This window comes from Triticum urartu, chromosome 5 (assembly GCF_003073215.2).
Source record: "Triticum urartu cultivar G1812 chromosome 5, Tu2.1, whole genome shotgun sequence".
Lineage (NCBI taxonomy): Eukaryota > Viridiplantae > Streptophyta > Magnoliopsida > Poales > Poaceae > Triticum > Triticum urartu.
The window spans coordinates 575,582,510-575,589,666 of NC_053026.1; the positions used below are offsets into that span (position 1 = coordinate 575,582,510).

At 45.5% G+C, this 7,157-nt stretch overlaps 1 pseudogene; it reads left to right on the forward strand.

Annotated features, from left to right (window-relative positions):
* The first annotated feature begins 1,575 nt into the window (after positions 1 to 1,575).
* LOC125510879 lies at positions 1,576 to 4,799 on the forward strand (annotated as a pseudogene).
* Positions 4,800 to 7,157: the final 2,358 nt, after the last annotated feature.

Genomic DNA, 7,157 nt, shown 5'->3' on the forward strand with positions numbered 1-7,157 from the left:
GATCCATGATGCAAATGCGGGTTATGTTTGATGTGTATAGGGACTACTACAGCTACTACATTGAAAGTAATTTCAATTGCTTACCTTGTTGTCAATTACTGATGATGCTGGACTAGAATTAGTGCCCAGAATTATTTGGCACTTCTACGAGGACCTATGTATGAACAATGTTTCTTACATGCCAGGTCGAAAATGATCAATTAAGCTCAATTTGCTTGTTTGAACTAACATTTACCCTTCTGTTTACTTTATTATGTGGCTTCAGATTTTCAGGCTGGCCAGGCTCAAGAGTCACCGCTCCCAAGGCCATTCTTTACCATAAACAGTTATTGGAACCGGGAGAGCTAAGCATACCAGTGGGGTGAATCATGATGTCTCTTATAGTAAATCAGGAGAAGCTTTGAATTATAGAAGGAGAAACCTATCTGCGGTAGACACGAAAGATTTCTTTGATTTAATTTGGTAAGCTTCATTTCTGGATGTTATGATGTTTTATGCCTACATCATGTCCCGAGTATGAAAAATATAATTACCAATTAGTTACAGTTTACATTTTTTCTTTCTTCACAGTACCTTCCTTTTTTTTACCTTGACCATCATGTAGTATGTTCTTTGCAAACCTCTTCGAAATGTTACAAATCTAATTAATCATAGTTCAATATTGCAGAAATATTTAGTAGTACATATCAGTATCACAAACTAAAATCAGTACAGTGTTTTTTAAGCCAAATAATGTTTTGCATACATAATGCTTAACGTAGAAACTAAATGTTCCATTGGGGGTCCAAGCACCAAATCCTAATTCGTGCCGTCAACATTTTTCTATGATTTGCAAAGTAATATGGTCTATATTGATGTGGCCTTGTGCGTTTCTTTTTTGACGCGTCAACAGAAAAGAAACACTACTATTTTGCGAGGCTTGCGTTTTCACGAACTTTGTTAAGTCATTTTTATTGAGATTTTGATGAACTGCTTTGTCAATTTATTTTTGCGGTTATCCTAGTTAGAGATATCTTATGTTTGCATATGTGATCTCATCCCTGGAGCTATACATGGAAGCATTGAAACAATGTGGGATGATAAATCAACCAAGAACAAGGTATGTGCGTATAGATCAAATGAGATTTGTTCTTAATTTATGTGCTGATGAGTTTCTGTGTGATGCAACAGCCTCAAATCTGTTTCTAGAGCTTCAACATAAATCACTTATAGAAAAGGGAAAAAGGGAGGACGCTGAGCCATTTATCTCAAGATATTACTGTTTGTTGTATGCCTAGACAACTACTCTGAAGCGGGAAGTTTATGTTGCGGTTTAAGGGGATCAAGCTCTGTGTAGTTACTCTGTCTATAGTTCTTGCATAAACTGCATGAAACCCAAGGGGGACAAAAGCTCCTGAGATTGTTTGAGTTGTCACTCTCAGATCCATTCCATTTCATTGTGTTCTTTGGCATGATTTTTTTTTGCCGTAAGTTGCTTGTGATTATTGTGAATTTATAGTGGTTAGTGATATTTCAGAGAGCTTTCTGTTACCATATTTGCAAGCTGATGTTGCTTCTGACTTTTGATCCCTATTTCTAGAACAAACCACCTTTAGAAAGCTCATGTTTTGGAAGCTCTTAATGAAACGTACATGCGTGACATTCTTCGGCGCAACAAAGCGCGCACTAAAGACTTAAAACTGAATCCGGCGCCAGGAATCCACCATACATGCACTGATCCGGCAGATGCAGAGAACCATGAGATATTCTAGCAAAATTAACGACGGTGCGTGGTCGTGGACCGTTGCAAAATGAGGACCCAGTTGGTTTTCTGGGTCGCCCCAGTTTTGGTCACCAAGTCAGCCCTCCCTGCCTTCATCGCTGTTTTTTTCTTACTCACTTGCACTCCATGCTGCTCTTAGTTCCTCAAGCGCCAGGAGTATACATATACAGGTCTCAGCCTCACCTTCGTTCCTCACCAAAATCTACAATCAACGAACTGCAAAGCAGAAACGGCAACAGATATCCACCATCCTCTTAGAGTTCTTGGAGCCAGCAACCGACGGGGATAGGGATGGCGGCCTCCGGGAAGGTGATCAAGTGCAAAGGTCTGTTCCTGAAACAGTACTAGTTAGTTTCATCTGATTTTGATTTCATGTGAAGAAACCCTGGAATTGTTGAATGGAGATAATCTAATTGGTCTGGTTCGTGCGTGATTGCAGCGGCGGTGGCATGGGAGGCCGGGAAGCCTGTACGATCGAGGAGGTGGAGGTGGCGCCGCCGCAGGCCATGGGGGTGTGAGTCAAGATCCTCTACACTGTCCTCTGCCACACTGACGTCTACTTCTGGGAAGCCAAGGTATCCACACAGAGTTTTGTGTGTTCCCAATGGTGTAATTGTGATGCATCTCAGTGGCTAATTAACTTGCTGATGTTCTGCTTGGATTTGTGCAGGGCCAAACTCCGGTTTTCCCTAGGATCTTAGGCCATGAAGCTGGAGGGTATGCATCCTCTCTCTTTCAGTTTTGTTGCTTGGAGGAATCTTGAATCTTGAATCATTATTTATTCACACTGGCTTCTAATTATAGTCATCCATAAATTAGATTGCTACCTACATACATCAAGTGTCCATATTTTATTGCCATGGGATAAAAATTATGAAGAATCATGAGATAACATCATCCATGACACAAACTCACACTATGAAGTGCTTTGGACAATCATATGGTTTTGGACTAGTTAATTTTCCCATGTTCTGTAAGCTGCTGATCTCCTCGTTATATCTTTACCACATTTATAATTTTCCAAAATAAAACAATCAGTACATAACTACTTTATTCATTTTGTAACGTTTTATGAGTGGCTAATTTCCTTGGTAGTTGTCCTTTTCTGCATTTTATTAAAATAGTATTATGTTTGCTTTTCATAGTTTATCTTTTCTGCCAACTCTTTTTACTAACTTGCTTCTTGTTGCAGCATTGTTGAGAGCGTTGGAGAGGGTGTTACTGATCTCGTGCTGGGCGACCATATCCTCCCTGTGTTCACCGGCGAGTGCGGAGTGTGCCCACTGAAATCAAAGGAGAGCAACCTTTGTGACCTCCTCAGGATCAACGTGGATCGTGGCGTGATGATCGGTGATGGGGAGTCTCGCTTCACCATTAATGGGAAAACGATCTTCCACTTCGTTGGGACCTCCACCTTCAGTGAGTACACCGTTATCCATGTCGGGTACCTCGAAAAAAAACCTCGAGGCGCCCCTTGACAAAGTTTGTGTTCTCAGCTGTGGTATCTCAACTGGTAAGAGATGGCTCCTCATGTCATTGTTTCCAAATGAATCACAATGTTCAAGGTGCCTCTATTAGTTGCCGAATTGTGATTTTTCTGCAGGACTTGGTGCTACCCTCAATGTCGCGAAACCGAAAAAGGGTGACGATCCAAGACGTTTTTGTTCTACGCCATGTTTTTGCAGGCTGAAGAGAATTATGTGCTACAACCAAGACTAATTACCGTGTGCTTCTATCTCACATGATCAGGCCATGGAAGGGGCCAAGATGGCTTGGGGCATCAAGGATCATTGGTGTGGATTTGAACCCTGCAAAATACGAACACGGTACGGTCTGCCTCAGGGAAAACAAGTACTATATCTTAATAAATATTTTTGGATGGAACACTGAACATCATGTACATTATTTTTCAGCTAAGAAATTTGGATGCACGGACTTTGTGAACCCAAAGGACCACACCAAGCCCGTGCAAGAGGTATGTTCATGTCCATCGATGCACATTTTCCCCTTTGTTCATTCTTCATGACATGCACAAGCCTGTGCCAAAGAACTCACTGTTAAATGTTGCTCTCGAGGTGCTTGTCGAGATGACCAATGGTGGAGTCGACTGTACGGTTGAGTGCACTGGCCACATCGACGCCTTCGAATGTACGTAGCTCTCAACATACCTATATATATCTGCACTCCAATGATAAGTAATTGTAAGCACTTTTTAGAGTTCAGACTGAATGTCGAAATCTGCTGGATGCAGGGGTGGGGCGTGGCGGTGCTGGTGGGTGTCCCGCACAAGGAGGCGGTGCTCAAGACCCACCCGATGAACTTCCTCAACGAAAGGACCCTGAAGGGCACATTCTTCGGAAACTACAAGCCGCGCACAACCTCCCGGAAGTCATCGAGATGTACATAAGGAAGGAGCTGGAGGGCCGGCGAATCCATGATGGGATCTTGTCCCTTCATGAAATTGTCCACGAGGTGACTTCGCATGGCCATAAGGGTGTTTTCCTTAAATTGGACTTCCAGAAAGCTTATGACCGCCTGGACTGGTCCTTCTTGAGGTTGGTGATGCAACGAAGAGGTTTTGATGAACGGTGGTGCTCCTAGATTATGCAATTGGTCACGTCTGGGAACATTGCTATCAATATCAATGGTGAAGTGGGACCGTATTTTAGGGCCTCTAGGGGAGTGAAGCAGGGAGACCCCATCTCCTCTCTTCTATTCAACCTAGTTGTTGATGCCCTCGCCGGCATCTTAGATAAGGCTAAGCATGCCGGCCACCTTAGAGGGGTGGTTAGTCACCTGATTCCTGGTGGTGGTGTCACCCACTTGCAGTATGCGGATGATACCATGATCATGGTTGAGGGATAAGACTTGGACATAGTCAATCTTAAGTTCCTTCTGCTCCGCTTTGAAGCCATGTCAGTGCTTAAGATTAACTTTGTCAAAAGCGAGGTTGTGGTCTTAGGCTACTCGGCGACCGAGCAACAGAGGATCGCGGATAAGCTCAACTGCAGACTCACATCCTTCCCCATATCTTGTCTGGGGATGCCCATGTCCGACTTCAGGATCCTGGTGAGTGGCTATGATCTGCTTGTGCGACGAGTAGCATCCTGTGCGGAACCTTGGTGCGGTCGGTTCACCTCGAAAGGAAGTAAAATTGTTCTTATTGGCTCTAACCTTGCTAGCCTCTCCTTGTATATGATGGGGATGCACATCCTACTAGAGGGCGTAGATGGCTCCTTTGACAGGGAGCTGGCTAGATTCTTCTGGCACGCGGTTAATGGCTGCCCCAAATATCATATGGTTAAATGGGCGGATATCTGTTTGCCCAAGGACCAAGGTGGACTCGGAATCACGGCCTCCCGCCGCATGAATGTCGCCCTCATGCTGCGATGGGTTTGGCGGATTTTGCACGACGATGGTGGGTTGTGGCTTTAGTTAATTGAGGCGAAATATTTGCAAGGCAAACCTCTTTTGGCTTGTTCTCGCTCTGTTGGGTCTCAATTCTGGAGGTCTATCCAAGCCATTAAGGACGAGATCCAACTGGGTGCCTCCTTCTCGGTTGGCAATGGAAGTACCCTATTTTGGGTTGACTCCTGGCTGGATGGCGAGCCGCTTCGTGCTTAGTTTCCTAGACTATTTTCCATCTGTCAAGTCCCACATCTACTGGTCTCTGAGGCTGGTCTGGATGGATAATGGAACATTACGTTCCGTCGTTCCTTCGGGCCGGATAAGGTCCGTGATTGGGAAAGCTTGAGGGAAGTAGTCCCTTGAGGCTCTCCCAATCGCCTGACACCATTTTCTGAAGTATCTTTCCTTCAGGAGACTTCTTTAGCTTTGCGTACCAGGCGCTCTGCCGCCAGCCGGTCATTCACTAGCTTTCCCCATTGTGGAAGGCGCCATTGCCCCTCAGGATAAGATTTTCGTTTGGCAGCTCTTGCGTGACCGCTTGCCCTCTGGGACGGAGGTTCTTAAGATCGGGCAATGGTCTTTACCCTTTGTGTAATGTCCTGGAGACCGGAACCCACATTTTGTTCTCCTGCACCGCTGCCCAAGCTCTTTGGAGCTTTGTCCGTGAGGCCCTCGGACCAAATTGGGAGGCCTGGGATCTTGCAGAATTCCTGCAATCCAGGGCCACCCAGGTGGGCCGTAATTACCGCTTGTTCTGGCTTATCTTTGCGGCAATGTTGTGGACCTTTTGAACGACTCACAATAAAATGGTAACTGAGCGGATTTTTCCGTGGCAAGCTTCTAACTCGTTCTTCAAATTTTTTGCATTCTTTCAGCACTGGCACCCGCTCGCTAAACAGCGAGACCGCGACCGTCTTGGGAGTTCACATGGACGCCCTTCTGGCTACCACACGCCGGCTCGCAGGTCATACGTTAGCTTCTTAGTTTGCCACTTGGTGGTCTTCCATGTTTCATTTTCTTTTCTTGGGCATGATTGTGCTGTGGCCCCGACCTTTTTATTTGCTTCATTGACTGGTTCTCAGTTGTATGAATGTTTGCTTTATCTATAAAGCGGGGCGAAAGCTTAGTTCGAAAATGTTAGGATTTAATTAATTATAATAATCCCTGCTTTCCTAACCAAGGCGGTTGCTTCACGTCCCTACGGACGCAGTCTTTCGATCTCAATTCTAAACATGTTATCAACACGCTCTTCCCTGAGGTCTCGGCGATCAGACGAAAAAGGAATCGAAAACATTCGATCCAGATCGATCACTGACGATGGAATCCGGAGTGACCCGGCGTCCCATCCGCCCAAGGCAGAATGGCTCCCAGCGTGGAGCCCCTCGGCCCTGTCTCTGCCTTCGGCGGATTGACATCAGAAACCGGCGGCCAGCGAGTGCAAATCCATGGCGATCTGAACCGCAACTGCCAAGTCCACGGCAAGATGGCGTACAGAAAGGAATTGATCAGAAGATGCCCCGCGATGGTGCTTTGGGCAAAAAGCCATGGTGGTCTTCAACCCCGTCCACGAGATGGCGAGATGGATCGATCGCTACTCAGACAGAAAGAGGAAGAAATCCTTGAACAAGGAAGACGCACAGAGCAGGACACGGGCGTTGGCATCCACGATCAATTGATTAGTAACTGCCCTCCTCACGGCAAGACTTGGAACGGCGCCTCAGGCCATTCACCAAAAAGACAGACAATGCATCAGTTTGCATGCATCCGTACAATAAATTGATTTGGAAGAATCAACTTCGTTGTCTTTTGTGATTATTATCACAGATCTAATCATGTATATATCTTCTACTCATCTTATGCATGTACTACTCGCCCGGATCGAGCATGTGAGCATGGAGACACCGATTGCTACTCCAAGCAGGATTCAGGAGAAAATTTTCATCAGCGATGGCGGCAAGCACGGCCGATCTCCTCACAGAGATGCGGA